Source organism: Pongo pygmaeus, chromosome 6, assembly GCF_028885625.2.
Source record: "Pongo pygmaeus isolate AG05252 chromosome 6, NHGRI_mPonPyg2-v2.0_pri, whole genome shotgun sequence".
In the NCBI taxonomy this organism is placed as follows: Eukaryota; Metazoa; Chordata; class Mammalia; order Primates; family Hominidae; genus Pongo; species Pongo pygmaeus.
In genome coordinates, this window is record NC_072379.2 from 144,161,449 (window position 1) to 144,177,921 (window position 16,473).

Below are 16,473 nucleotides of genomic sequence, written 5' to 3' on the forward strand. Positions count from 1 at the left end.
TTTGTTAGAAATATAATTTGCAAATATCTTCTCCCATTCTGAGGGTGTCTGTTTACTCTGTTGATTGTTTCTTTTGCTGTGCAGAAGCTCTTTAGTTTAATTAGATTCAATTTGTCAATTTTTGCTTTTGTTGCAATTGCTTTTGGCATCTTTGTCATGAAATCTTTGCCAGGTCCTGTGTCCAGTATGATATTGCCTAGGTTGTTTTCCAGGACTTTTAAAGTTTTGGGTTTTAAATTTAGGTCTTTAATCCATCTTGAGTTGACTTTTGTCTATGGCATAAGGAAAGGGTCCAGTTTCCGTGTTCTGCATATGGCTAGCCAGTTATCCCAGCACCATTTTTTGAATAGGAGAGTCCTTTCTCTGTTGTTTTTTTTTTTCATCAACTTTGTTGAAGATCAGATGGTTGTAGTTTTGTGGCCTTATTTCTGGGCTCTTTATTCTGTTCCATTGGTCTATGTTTCTGTTTTTGTACCAGTACCATGCTGTTTTGGTTACTGTAGCCCTGTAGTATAATTTGAAGTCAGGTAGTATGATGTCTCCACCTTTGTTCTGTTTGCTTAGGATTTAAATTTTAAAATGCTTTTTTCCTAGTTCTATGAAGAATGTCATTGGTAGCTGGATAGAAATAGCATTGAATCTGCAAATTGATTTGAGCAGTATAGTGATTTTAATAATATTGATTCTTCCTATACATGAGCACAGAATGTTTTTCCATTTATTTGTGTTTTGTAATTCTCATTGTAGAGATCTTTCACCTCCCTGGTTAACTGTATTCTAGGCATTTTATTTGTGGCAATTATGAATGGGTTTGTGTACCTGAGTTGGCTCTTGGCTTGACTGTTGTTGGTGTATAGGAATGCTAGTATTTTTCAAACATTAATTTTGTATCCTGAAAATTTGCTGAATTTTTTTTATCACCTTAAGGAGCTTTTGGGTGGAGACTGTGGAGTTTTTTAGATATAGAATAATCTCATCTGCAACAGGGATAGTTTGACTTCCTCTTTTCCTATCTGGATGCCCTTTATTTATTTCTCTTGCCTTATCCTGTGGCCAAGATTTCTAATACCATGTTAAGTAAGAATGGTGAGAGGGTATCATTTTGTGCTGATTTTCAAGGGGAATGCTTCCAGCTTTTGCCTGTTCAGTATGATGTTGGTTAAGGGTTTGTCATAAGTGCCTTATTATTTTGGGATATGTTTTTTCAATATCTAGTTTGTTGAGACTTTTTAACACTAAGAGATGTTGAATTTTATTGAAAGCCTTTTCTGCATCTATTGAACTAATTATGTGTTTTTTGTCTTTAGTTTTGTTTATGTGATGATTTGCATTTACATTTATTTATGTGATTACATTTATTTTGTTTATGTGATGATTGATTTACATTTATTGATTTGCATATGTTGAACCAAGCTTGTATCCCAGGGATAAAGCCTACTTGATTATGGTGGATTAGCTTTCTGATGTGCTGCTGGATTTGGTTTTCTAGTATTTTGCTGAGAATTTTTCCACTGATACTCATCAAGGATGTTGGTCTGATGTTTTCTTTATTTGGCGTGTCTCTGCCAAGTTTTGGTTTCAGGATGATGCTGGTCTTATAGAATGAGTTTGGGAGGAGTCCCTCCTCATCAGTTTTTTTGGAATAGTTTCAGTAGGAGTGGTACCAGCTCTTCCTTGTACATCTGGTAGAATTCAGCTGTGAATCCATCTTGTCTAGGGCTTTCTTTGGTTGTGGGCCATTTATTACTGCTTCAATTTCAGAGCTCATTATTGATCTGTTCAGGGATTCATTATGGTGGGAGCAAGTTGCTTTTGAAGGGACAAGAGTAGTCCCCTTTTTGCTTTCACTTACCCTCTCTTTGCCCTTCTGCCTTGCACCATGGAATGACAGCACGAAGGTCCTCACCGGAGGTCAGCTTGTAGTTCTTGGACTTCCCAGCCTTCAGAACTGTGAGCCAATACATTTCTGTTTCTTATAAATTATCCGGTCTCAGATAGTCTGTTAGAGCAGCACAAAACAAACTAAGACAAGTATGAAATGATTAGAGGAGAAGTCTGTAGTTAAATGGGTACATTGACCTTAATATGATGTTAGGACATCCAATTCTATATAACCAAATGTAGATGAGTAAAAAGTATTTATTATGCCCTTAAACAATACTATTACTTTAGCTTATATTCTTTTATATTCATTCTTCTTTCTCTCATACCCACAGTCAATCTATTACCTAATACTTTTATCTATCTTAGATAATGTTTGTGCTAATCTAGTTCTCTCCATTCACTTTGCCTTTAGCCACATGGATTACTGCTACAGATTGTGATAAATTGGCAAGAAAGCCAGATATATTAGGGATGGTAGCAGCAATACAAGAAAAACTTAGGTAGTTTCAGTGAAGTTATTTTTATATATTCCAGCCAATTTCATGGTCTTAATCAATTTAGAACTGGGAGAAGGTAAAGAGAAGGGAGTCAGGCATTTTGTTACAGAATTCATGTACCTGCAGGCCTTACACACAATAAATTCAGGAGAGCTTGGTGATTAGGTAAGATATAGTTCAAAAAATAGAAGGGGAAATAAATTTTGTTTATGTAGCTGTGCCATATAAAATGGTTCTCATATGAAAATGGATCATGGTTCTCTGGCCCAACTTTGTAGAACTCAAAATCTGAGAACTCCTAATTCTTGGATGTCTTTTATTGAATCATTGTAACTTTGTATTTTTAAAGCCTATTCTAGATATCTGAAAATTACTTGTGTGCCTTTCATCTCCTGTAAGAGTCTCCATGATGGTGCAGTAACTACTCTATAAGATCCTATCATGAACCAATTTCTTCATGTTTAAGATTAACTCCAGATGAGCAGAGCATCTTCCCCATTTTTGCAATTACTTTGGAAAGGCCATATATATACATGGATGCATTTTTAGCTTTAATAATTCAAAGTAACCACAGTTTCTATATTTAGAAGAATATGTTTCTAATCTCTTTATTTTCTAGGTTGTTCTGTGAACTGATCTTGTCACCTTTAAGGAGACAGACTATATGCTTCATTGGAAGGGTGGTTTTAAAAATTATAGGTGGTCCCTAAATTATACAGTTTTATTTTTCATAAAGTATGAAAGTCTCATTTTGCATTATTATGCATTGATATCCATAAGCTCTTTCTAGTGACACTCTAAACTTAAACCTCACATATTATCTGAAAAACAAGAATTTTGAGCTATGTTGGCACTGCCTGACGGCCAACCAGTCTGTTTGTCATTGTTCATAGTTTTGCACTTCATTATCTGAATATTTTATTGCATTTGTCATTATTCATTTGGAAAAAATTGATAAATAGAAAAAGTAATAAGTGTAGGTTTCATAAACTTCAAAAATTGCGACAAAGATTGAAATAATTGGCTATGCAAAAATGATGAATTTTTTAGCTCCAGTTCAATACTCAGCTAATTGAGTGTTCAATTATAAGGGAAAAGAATAAAATTAAAGAATATGTACAAAATGTTAGAGATAGACTGCCAAAACTGAGTATTAGAATTCTATAATTTTTAAATTTTATAGGGTTAGATCTTTACCTACAAGTCCTAATATTTTCACTTCACTTCTACAATTTGAATTTTTGTTTTAGAAAGACATCATAATTAAAAGTCTTGTACTGAATTTCTTCTTTACCCTGTTAACCTGTCAATGTTGTTTGGGGTTTTTGTAATCAGAAAGAAATTAGTTATTCCTTCTAGATCATACACATGCTGCATTCAGTAGAAATGTTCTATTCCTACATATTAGAGACACATCTACCCAGTATTCTGCTTTTTTGGGGGCAGTTCCCTATATTTTCAAGTGCTCATGTGGAGAGTTGTTCCAAATTAACTAAATTTTAGTAACAGAATATTTAAAAAGTTACAAAATTAATTTCATTAGATTTTTGTTATGAGCACATCCCATTGATCCTCAATTGATTTTGCTGAGCATAGTATTCTCTGGCTGAAGCCGTATAGTCTTGGCTGGTTCAAGACTATTTGGTCCGGTGTATTTGATTATTCTTTCCTTCCTCACAAATATTTTCTTATCATTCATTTATTTATGGGAAGTCAAAATGAGTCTCTTTAGACTCATCTTGCTTGAGTTTGCTTTAGATATTTGCCAGAAAATTTCTTTTTCAATCATTGTTTCACTCATGATGTTAGTTTATTCAGAATACTCCATCCCATTCCAGATCTCCAGATCTGGATTTCAATATACCCCGTCATCTTTCCCCTCCTTATTCCCTTCCTCAGAAGCCTCATTTTTCATTATTCTTTTGCTTTTATTTTTAATGAAGTCAAATTTATCTTCTTGGCATATTCACATAATATTGGTTTTAGCATTCAGATAGAGGAGAGGGAAGAAAAGGGTTGAAGGAGACAGTGGGGTAAGGGAGGAAGGGAAGACAGAAGAAAGAGAAAGGGGAAAGTATCTGAAGGAGGAGAGGACAGAACAGGCCTCTGCTGTTCCATGTGGTATCTCAGTGTAAATGTGCACTGGGTACAGAGGTTTACGAGGAGAGCCTGAGACGCATGCCTCTTGCACCCCAATTGCCCCTTTTGGTATGAAGAGAACCTTTTGTGTAGGGGCAATTCCATGCACTTGCCTTGGAAAGCAGGAGAAGATGAAAATTTCTCTTACGAGGAGAAATAAATGTTAACTTACCCTGCTTCCCAGAACATGTATTATGTTACTCTTAGAAAGCAGGTTGTTCCTCATGTGCTAGTTACCATTCCCCGAGACAGTCATTATGCCCTTTCCATGGGCCTGTAATTCCGACCCTCTCTCCCTCCACATGTGCCAGGACCTTGGGCCTCCAAAGCATTTGCTGTTCTTTCTCTAAGACCTGTCAGCTCTCCATTATAACTAAGTCAAGGTGCCCCTTTCCTACTGAACTCTATCCAACACAAACTTTTATTTTTCAGATGTGCAGATTGAATATGTTTCACTTGATAGTGTTGGAAGTGAGGAACTAAGGTAAGGTACACAGAATATTTAATTTTGTAACACCACAGTAGATCAGCTAAAATTAAGTATTACACTTACCTTTGGGTTGGTGAATATTTGTCCTTGTTTTAAACTTACATAGCATCTCATATTTGCATAATTGGATTATAATTTAAAAAATTAAAACAACTAAGAAGGGCAAAATTGGAAAGCACAACACCCTTTTAAAGCTGTATCATAAAGCTACAATTACATGATTATTTATAAAATTTTTAAAGTACCAAAAAAATAAAAAAAAAACAGTTGTGTTATTGTAGTTAAAATACAGTGGTATATGTAGTTAGAACTCTTCATGATTCCCTCCCTGAATTGTAAGGACTAACTTCTCATAGAGGACTGGTCTGTTAAGGGAAAAATTCAACCCTGTGATGTCAGGTTCACATTGACTTTCGTGAGTCTCAAGGGAGCATTTTTTACTGTCAGAATATGAGCAACTAATAACCCAAAAGATTTTTCTCTGGCAGTCCCTGGAGCTTAAAAATTTTGTCAGAGATATATTTCTAGTACATCAGGAAGTCCACTCTTGTGATGTGACTCATTCTCGCTTATGCAGGTGTTTTTGGGAAAAATTGTTTTGTGGATGCCACAACTATATCAGAGGGCTGTATCTTAGCATTTGTATCTTTCTACATACATTTAATAGTTCCCAATTGCAAAAGTTGGAAAGGGGCAATGAAATATATTTCAGTCAATATGTCCTCATAGAATCTATTTGAGTGTCTTAAGGGAATGCATTAAAAAGAAAATTCAACTGATAGGCTTTGTCTTAATATGGAACACATTTGCTGAATGTTATTTCCTTTTTCTTTTACTAGGTGCATAGTACATATGTACTTTTTAAATTTTAATTTTTGTGGGTACATAGGTGAACATATTTATAGGGTACCTGAGATATTTTGATACAGGCATGCAAAGCATAATAATCACATCATGGAAAATGGGGTATCCATGCCCTCAAGCATTTATCCTTTGTGTTTCAAACAAATATACAATTAAGTTATTATTAACTATGGTCATCCTGTTGTGCTATCAAGTACTAGATCTTATTCAATTTTTTTTGTACCTATTAATCATCCCCTCCTACCTCCCCACTACCCTTCCCAGCCTCTGGTAACCATCCTTCTACTCTCTCCATGAATTCAGTTGTTTTGATTTTTAGATCCTGCAAATAAGTGAGAACATGTGAAGTTTGTCTTTCTGTGCCTGGCTTATTTCACTTAACATAATGACCTCCAGGTCCATCCATGTTGTAGCAAATAGCAGGATCCCATTCTTTTTTATGGCTGAATAGTACTCCCTTGTGTATATATACCACATTTTCCTTATTCATCTTTCGATGGACACTTGGGTTGCTTCCAAATCTTGGCTATTGTGAAAAGTGCTGCAACAAGTATGCAGATAATCTCATCAATGTACTGATTTTCTTTCTTTTGGGTGTATGCCCAGCAGTGGGATTTTTGGATCATATTTATTTTTAGTTTTTTGAGGAACCTCCAAATTGTTCTCCATAGTAGTTGTACTAATTTACATTCCCCCCAACAGTGTATGAGAATTTCCTTTTTTCCCCATCCTACCCAGCATTTTTTATTGCCTGCCTTTTGGATAACATTCATTTTAACTGGGGTGATATGAAATTTCATTGTAGTTTTGATTTGCATTTCTCTGATGATCAGTGATGTGAGCACCTTTTCATGTACCTGTTTGCCATTTGCATATCTTACTTTGAGAAATGTCTACTTAAATGTTTTGTGCATTTTTAATCAAATAATTAGATTTCATCATATAGAGTTGTTTAAGCTCCTTCTATATTCTGGTTATTAATCCTTTGTCAGATGGGTAGTTTGCAAATATTTTCTTTCATTCTGTGCATTGTCTCTTTTTTTTTTAGATGTATATTTGTTTTAGGCTAAGAAAAAAAAATAGAAAACTAACACTTTGGAATTCATATCCATCATTGTCATCAAGCTAAAGTCTAAAGAAAGGGGAAAATAAGATGTGGGTTTGTTGATTGTTCCCTTTGCTGTGTAGAAGCTTTTAACTTGATGTGATCCCATTTGTTCACTTTTTCTTTATTTGCCTGTGCTTGTGGGGTATTACTCAACAAATTTTTGCCCAGACCTGTGTCCTGGAGACTTATCCTAATGTTTTCTTGTAATAGTTTCATAATTTGAGGTCTTAGATTTAACCTGTTTCCCGTTTAGAAAAAAAAAAGTACAGCTCACTGCCAGAACTCATTTAATTTTACATAAACAAACTTCTTTGAGGCTGAAGCAAATCTGATTAATTTTCCAATGTAAAATTAATATGAAAATTTCATTTTCTAATGTGAAAATAGAATATAAAAACTGTTCTTGGAGTTATTTCTAAACACACCTCATCTCTAATCCTAATATATATGATGTTACATTAGGATTAGAGACTAGAGTATTCTTGGGGCAAACGGGAAATGAGTTGACTCTTTAATCCATTTTGATTTGATTTTTGTGTATGGTGAGAGATAAGAGTCTAGTTTCATTTGTCCACATATGGATTCCCAGTCTTCCCAGCATTATTTGTTGAAGGGACTGTCTTTTCTCCAGTGTATGTTCTTGGCACCCTTGTTGAAAATGAGTTCACTGTAGGTGTGTGGATTTGTTGGTAGGTTCTCTATTCTGTTCCATCGGCCTATGTGTCTGTTTTTATGTCAGTATCATGCTATTTTGTTTACTATAGCTCTGTAGTATAATTCGAAGTCAGGCAATGTGACTCCTCTAGTTTTGCTCTTTTTGCTTAGGATAGCTTTGGCTATTCTGGGTCTTTTCTGGTTCCATATAAATTTTAGGATTGTTTTCTCTATTTCTGTGAAGAATGTAATTAGTATTTTGATACAGATTGCATTGAGTCAGTAGATTGCTTTTAGTAGTATGGACATTTTAGTAATATTGATTCTTCCAATCCATGAACATGGATTATCTTTCCATTTTTTGGTGTCCTCTTCAATTTCTTTCAGCAGCGTTTTATAGTTTTCATTATAGAGAACATTCGCTTCTTTGGTGAATTCAGTTTCTAGGTATTTAATTGTATTTATAGTTATTGTAAATAGGATTATTTCCTTGATTTCTTTTCAGATTGTTCACTCTTGGCATATAGAAATGCTACTGATTTTTGCATTTTGCTTTGGTATCCTGCAACTTTACTGAATTTGATTATCGGTTCTAATAGTTTTTTGGTGGAGTCTTTTGGTTTCTACAGAAATAAGATCATATCATCTGCAATCCAGGATAATTTGATTTCTTCCATTCCAATTTGGATGCCCTTTATCTCTCTCTCTTGTCTTATTGCTCTAGCTAGGACTTCTAGTACTATGTTGAATAATAGTGGTGACAGTGGGCATCCCTGTTGTGTTCCAGATCTTAGAGGGAGGGCTTTCAAATTGTCCGCATTCAGTGTGATACTAGCTGTGCACCTGTCATATATGGCTTTTTATTGTGTTGAGGTATGTTCCTTCTATTCCCCATTTTTTTTTTACATGAAGGAATGTTGAATTTTATCAAATGCTTTTTCAGCATCAGTTGAAATGATCATATGTTTTTTGTCTTTCATTCCATTGATATGGTGTATCACATTGATTAATTTGTGTATGTTGAAACATCCTTGCATTTCAGGGGTAAATCCCACTTGACCATGTTGAAGGATATTTTTAATCTATTATTGAATTTGGTTTGCTAATATTTTGTTGAAAATGTTTGCATCAATGTTAATCAGGATATTGGCCTGTAATATTCTCTCTCTCTCTCTCTCTCTCTCAATGTGTTTTTGTCTGATTTTGATATCAGGTTAATACTGGCCTCATGGAATGAGTTTGGAAATATTCCCTCCTCCTCTATTTTTTGAAATAATTTGAGTAGAGTTGGTATTAGTTCTTCTGTAAATGTTAGGTAGAATTCAGCTGTGAAGCCATTGAGTCCCAGGCTTTTCTTTACAGGGAGACTTTTTACTATGGCTTCAATCTCATTACTTGTTATTTGTCTGTTTAGGTTTTGAATTTCGTTCTTGTTTGTGGTAGGTTGTATATGTCTAGAAATTTCTTCATTTCTTCTAGTTTTTCCAATTTATTGGCGTATAGTTACTCATAGTAGCCACTAATAATCATTTGAATTTCTGCAGTATCAGTTAAAATGTCTTCTTTTTCATCTCTGATTTTTAAGTTTGGGTCTTCTCTCTTTCTTCTTAGTCTGGCAAAAGCATTGTTGATTTTGTTTAACTTTTCAAAAACTAACTTTTTGTTTCATTAATTTTGTTTCACTTCAATCTTATTTATTTCTGCTCTGATCTTTATTATTTCTTTTCTTCTAATTTGGAATTTGGTTTACTCATTTTTCTAGTTCTTTAGCATGCATAGTTAGGTTGTTTATTTGAAGTTTTTTCTCTTTTCCGATGTAGGCACTTACAGCTGTAAACTTCCCTCAGTACTGCTTTTGCTGTACCCCCTAGGTTTTGGTATGTTGTGTTTCCATTATTATTTGTTTCAAGAAAAATTTCAATTTCCTTCTTAATTTTTTCATTGACCCACTGGTTATTCTGAAGCATATTGTTTAATTTTCATGTTTATTTGTATACTTTCCAAAATTCTTCTTGTTATTGATTTTTAGTTTCATTCCATTGTGGTCAGAGAAGATGCTTGATATTATTTCAATTTTTTTGAATGTTTTAAGACTTGTTTTGTGAACTAACATGTGGTCTGTTCCTGAGAATAATCCATGTACTGAGGAAAAGAATGTGTATTCTGTAGCCATTGGACAAAATGTTCTGTAAATATCTACTAGGTCCATTTGGTATATAGTGGAGATTAAGTCCAATGTTTCTTTGTTGATTTTCTGTTTGGATGATCTGTCCAATGCTAAAAGTGGACGTTGGTCTCCAGCTACGTTTGGGGCTTATCTCTCTCTTTAGCTCTAATAATATTTGCTTTATATATCTGGGTGTTCCAGTGTTGGGTGCATATATATTTATAATTATCACATCCTCTTGCTGAATTGACCCCTTTATCATTATAGTATGACTTGCTTTATCTCTTTTTATAGTTTTTGTCTTGAAATTTATTTTGTATGATGTAAGGTAGCTACTTTTGCTCCTTTTTGGTTTCAATTTGCACGGAATATCATTTTTCCATACCTTTATTTTCAGTATATATGTGTCTCTTTATAGAAGAAGTGTGTTTCTGGTAGGCAACAGATCATTGATTCATTTTTTTCCTTTTAATCCATTCAGCCACCCTATGTCTTTTGATTGGAGAGTTTAATCCACTTATAATCAATGTTATAATTGATAAGTAGAGCTATTCCTGCCATTTTTTAAATTGGTTTTTGGGTTGTTTTGTGGTTTTCACTTTCTTTTCTTCATATCTTTTTTTTTTTTTTTTTTTTTTTAGTGAAAAAAACACTTTAGTGAAAGTGTTGTTCTACTTTGATATAATTTAGTTTCTTTTTATTTTTTTGTGTATTAATTGTAGGCTTTTTGGTTTGAGGTTATCATGAGGCTTGCAAATGCTATCTTATAACCTATGATTTTAAGCTGATAACAACTGAACACTGTTTGCATAAACAAACAAAACAAACAAGCAAAAATAAAACTAATGAAGACTCTACTCCTTAACTTCGTTTCCCTGCCTTTAAGTTTTTGTTACTTATACTTGTATCTTATTGTAGTGCCTATGTCTTGAAAAGTCATTGTAATCATTTTGATTGGTTCATTGTTTAGTCTTTCTAGTTAAGAATAGTTTACACACCACAGATTTTTTTTTTTTTTTTTTGAGACGGAGTCTCGCTTCCTTGCCCAAGCTGGAGTGCAGTGGCATAATCTTGGCTCACTGCAAGCTCTGCCTCCTGGGTTCATGCCATTCTCCTGCCTCAGCCTCCTGAGTAGCTAGTACTACAGGTGCCCGCCACCACGCCCGGCTAATTTTTTTGTATTTTTAGTAAAGACGGGGTTTCACTGTGTTAGCCAGGATGGTCTCGATCTCATGACCTCGTGATCTGCCCGCCTCGGCCTCCCAAAGTGCTGGGATTACAGGCGTGAGCCACCGCGCCTGACCCACACCACAGTTTTGTAATATTACAGTGTTATCATATTCTGTGTTTCTTTGTTTGTGTACTGACTACTACCAGTGAGTTTTGTACCTTAAGATGATTTCTTATTGCTCATCAACATTGTTTTTTCTTTTTTCTTTCCTATTGAAGTACTCTCTCTAGCAGTTCTTATAGAACAGGTCTGGTGTTGATGCAATTCCTCAGCTTTTGTTTGCCTGGGAAAATCTTTCTCTTTCATGTTTGAAGATGTTTTCACTGAATATACTATTCTAGTGTAAACTTTTTTTCTTTCATCACTTCAAATATGTCATGCTGCTCTCTCCTGGCCTGCAAGGTTTCCACTGAAAAGTCTGATGCCAGATGCATATGAGCTCCATTACATGTTATTTGTTTCTTTTCTCTTGCTGCTTTTAGGATCCTTTCTTTATCCTTGACATTTGGGTGTTATTTGGAATAACAGCATTTGTCCATTTACAATCAGTTTGTATTAGAGAGTAGCAAGCAATAGTTAAGTGGATCACTATGGTGCCAAGCACATTCTTCTCTGACCATATTTTTTACCAATATTGTGTAACACTCTACCTCCTCCTGATGGTCAGGTCCACTTCCCCTGTCAAGATCGCATCGACACTGTGTGCCTGCTGGTCTCTTGAAACAAGACCTCATAGTACAGTGACTTTAGAGTACAACGAAACTCTTAGTGTGGGTGAGCATTCTCGATTTGCAGAGATGAGAATGTAAATTTCCCAGGTGGGTTCATGGGAAAGATGGTAAGTGGGATCATTTCTAGTTTTGCCCTTTATTAGTTTTCTGTTGCTGCATAACAATTTAACGTAAACTTGGAGGCTTAAAACAACATCATTGGCTCATAGTTCTGTAGGTCAGAAGTCTGGCATGGCCAGATAGACTATCAGAAGATTGACATCAGTGTCAGCCAGGCTGAGTTCTTGCCTGGAGGCTCTGGGGAAAAGTATACTTTCAGGCTCATTCTTGTTGACAGAATTTAATTCTTGCAGTTGTAGGACTGAGGTGCTGGTTATCTTGCTGCCTGTCAGCTGGGGACAGGCCTCAACTCCAAGAGGCCACCTGTGTTCCTTGCCATGTGGCTTCTCCTGCCCTCAAGTCAGCAACTGCACTTCAAATTCTTGTGTTTTAAACCTCTGATTTCCTCTTCTGTCACCAGCTGGGGAAAATTCTGTGCATTTATGGTGTTCATGTGACTAGGACAGGTCATACAGAATAACCTCCTCATCTTATAGTCAACTGTGCCATTTAACATAACCTAATTCCAGACAGAAAATGCATTGCATTCAGTCTTGAGGACTGCTCAGGGTATATACATAGGGGGGTATAGAAAATTGTGGGGGCAACTTATAATTCTGCCCACTACACATCTGTTCTTCTATATATATCCTTTCTATTGAGGATACAGCACCACCTAAAAGTTGTTGATTTATAATGTACACTGTATCTTAAAAACATACCTTACTGTGGCAAAACAGGATCTCAAATGGACACTTCAATTATGCCTTTAATAGGCCATTCCTTTGCTCTGTCACAATGGAAGCTTCTGAGTGATTCAACCATAGGATCTGTTTATCACATGACATTCTGTACCTTCTTTCTGTACCTTCTTTGTATAATGTCAGCCAATGGACAATGGTCCTGATGAGGCTGTGTGGGCATAAAACATAAACGCATATACAGACATTTGTCTCTTCCTGTCAAAATGAGTCATTATACCTTTCAGGGTATAAGGACTCCGATGTATAGCAAACTTGTCACACATGGTTGGTTCATTCATTGTCTTGACAGGTGATGTCGTACCAGGCCATCTGTTACCAGCAGCAGAGACCACACTGAACTGGTGGTCTCTATTGCTGAAAATTTTGACCTTGGGTGGTGGTAGTAGCCAGATCAGCCTTAATATGTGGGAGTTCATGCTGTTAGTCCATGCATAACCTCGATGCTTGCCACTGTGGCTACCCTGTGCCACTACTACACTTGTCATTAGCAGGCCTACTTTGGAGTTTAACATTCTTTGGAGCTTGGTTAACCTGACAATGAAGTCTTTGGCCTGGTCCTCTGCTTTTTCTGTCCTTTTGCTGCAGGGGATGTGTATTAGTCCATTCTTGAGACTGAGTAAGAAAGGAGGTTTAATTGACTCACAGTTCTGCAGGCTGTACAGGAGACATGGCTGGGGAGGCCTCAGGAAACTTACAGTCATTGTGGAAGCAAGTATGTCTTCACAAGGTGGAGCAGGAGAGAGCACAAAGAGGGAAGTGCTGCACACTTTAAACCAGATCTTGTGAGAACTCTTTCACTATCATGAGAATAGCAAGGGGGAAATTTGCCCCCATGACCCAGTCACCTCCCACCAGACTCCCCCCACCAAAACTGGGAATTACAATTCAACATGAGATTTGGGTGGGGACACCAAGCCAAACCATATCAAGATTAAAGCTCGTTTATAAGCTACTAAAGAGGCATTCTGGCCTTCACACCTACCTCTTAATTACTGATCAACACATTCAGCTTCTTGTTATTCTTTTCAAAAGCATCAATAATGCTTAGCAGCAGCCACTTAATTCCATTGTTTTTAGAGTTACTATTCTCTCTATATTTCTCAAATGCCAATATAATATCAACCAATAAATTTCCTTGAAACAGTATGCTATCCCAGTTTACCACCAGTGAAAGTTTAGCAATTATTCTGCTCTCCCATACCTGGAGACATCTGTGCTTCAGCTACCACCAGTGGTGGGTTCCTTATTGCTATCCAGGTGGTGGGTGATTGAGCTTCAAAATCTCATCTTAGTATCTGCTTTTATGGACCATTCCTGGCACAAACTGTTAGAGGTTGAGTTCTCTGGGAAGCTGACTCTGAAATGGAGATTGACATGCAGGGCATTTATTAGGGAGTTGATATGGTTTTGTTCTGTGTCCCCACCCAAATCTCATCTCGCATTCTAATTCCCATAATCCCCAAGTGCCGAGAGTGGGACCAGGTGGGAGGTGATTGGATCATGAGGACGGTTCCCCCATGTTGTTCTTGTGATAGTGAGTTCGCATATGCTCTGATGATTTTGTAAGTGTTTGACAGTTTCTCCTTCACACACACTTCTCTCTTCTGCCACCATGTGAAGAAGGTCCTTCTTCCACCATGATTATAAGTTTCCTGAGGCCTCCCCAGCCATGTGGATCTGTGAGTCAATTAAACCTCTTTCCTTTACAAATTACCCAGTCTCAGGTATGTCTTTAAAGCAGTGTGAGAATGGACTAATATAGGAGTACTCAAGAGATCTATACTTGGCCGGGTGCGGTGGCTCATGCCTGTAATCCCAGCACTTTGGGAGGCCGAGGCGGGCGGATCACGAGGTCAGGAGATCGAGACCATCCTGGCTAACATGGTGAAACCCCGTCTCTACTAAAAATACAAAAAAAATTAGCCGGGCAAGGTGGCGGACGCCTGTAGTCCCAGCTACTCAGGAGGCTGAGGCAAGAGAATGGCGTGAACCCCAGGGGATGGAGCCTGCAGTGAGCCGAGATCATGCCACTGCACTCCAGCCTGGGCAACAGCGAGACTCTGTCTCAAAAAAAAAAAAAAAAAAAAAAAAAGATATATACTTGAGAAAGGGAGGGAAAGAAAGAAAGATGAGGCAGAGGTAGAATTAGGAGAGTGATACAATTCAGCAGAAACCTTAGCTGATGTCGTGAGAGTTTGGGATTGGGATGGCCGTTTAGAGTTGTTCAGAGTTTAGGCTAGGGAAATGGGCCTTTATAGAAAACCTCCATGCTTATTTGTTGATCAGTCATGATGTGAGATATACTCAGAAAGGGTCCATAATCTAGATGGAGGCAGCTCTGTCAGTTGAGGTTGTCTCTGAAGAGGCTGACAGCCGTGGGCTGTCATCATCCGTCAGTTCACCCAGCAGCTTAGAGAATATCTTCATACCTGAAAAAGGACTTGGGTGGCACATTGCAATGTCTAATAAGTACATATTTTAATAGACAATTCAGTGAAAAAGCATGAAAAAATAATTTTACCTTCAACTATAGTATCTTGTGTGGCTGTTACCAAGACACTACCATATACCTGGGGATGATAAATTCTAATTTCATATTCAGTATAACAGAAGAAATGAACATATTCTATCTATATTGCTTGGAAATGTCAGAAATGAATAGTTCAGACTTGTTTACTAGAAATCCAAGTTTTGATATTCACATTCACACAATTATTTTAATGCACTATGGGTGACATCTGTTCCTCTTTTCTCCCACTGATCCATTATTAGGGCACTGGGTCAATTTTCACCAGAGTAAAAAAAATGCTTCCCATTTTGCTTTATTATTATTATTATTATTTTTTAATCAGTAAAGAATGTTGGTAAAGAGACCAGACAGCTTTGAGTTTGTGAGTATAGGAAATGGGTGTTTTGGATCTGTGATGGGTAAAATCATATTTGCATGGGGCTTCTCAGCTCAAGCATACATACTACCCTGTATTTATTCTTTTGCTTCTTACACAGGTGAATGGTCATTTCAGTTCTTGAATGCATCATTAGTTGGTAGACAGAATGGGTATTAAGCTCGATTAGACATTTTCTAAAATCAAGGGCTACTTCTTTCTTTTCGATCAAAACACATTTTTGATTCTTTTAAATAAAAGAAGAGGGAGAGCGTTCACAAAATTGAGAAATTTAGATACCTGCAATCTCTTATTTTTCTTACGAAGAAATTGTACAGAAACATTCAGACGCTGCTCTTCTGTTTCAGTCCTCTCCTTTTTCAATGAATTATCTTTTTTCTATGTCTGTGCAGAACTAGAGTCTTCATGTTTTAGGGTTGGATGTTAACAGGCATCTTCCTCAAGGAGAGGAGATTTATGACCTCTTTTATTACAGAAACATTAGCATGGTGATGGCCAAGCATCATTCCATTACTTCTTTGGAGGAAGGTGTGAGGGGCCTCAGCTATTCTTTAGGGGCAACATTAAACAGCATTACATAAACTTTGCAAAGCAGCAAATGCTCTTGTCACAACATACGTTTATAAAGGTTAAACATGCATGTTCTATTAGGTAAAATATAACATGCAGTTTAACTTTCTGAGAGAGCTGTACATGAATCTTTTGAAACTTACTCGGGAATAATGGCTAACAGCCTAGAATCATTCTTTTTATTTGTTTTTCTCAGACAAAAAGTATTATTTTATTTGTAAAAATATTTGTGATAGGTATTAAGGGGACATCAGATCTATAGTATGGTATTTTAGTAAGTATGTAATGAACCAGAAACTGTGAGAAATCAAGAGGGAAGTATAATGATTTGTTTATTTGACAAAAGTCAAGCCCAGCTTCAGAGACCTT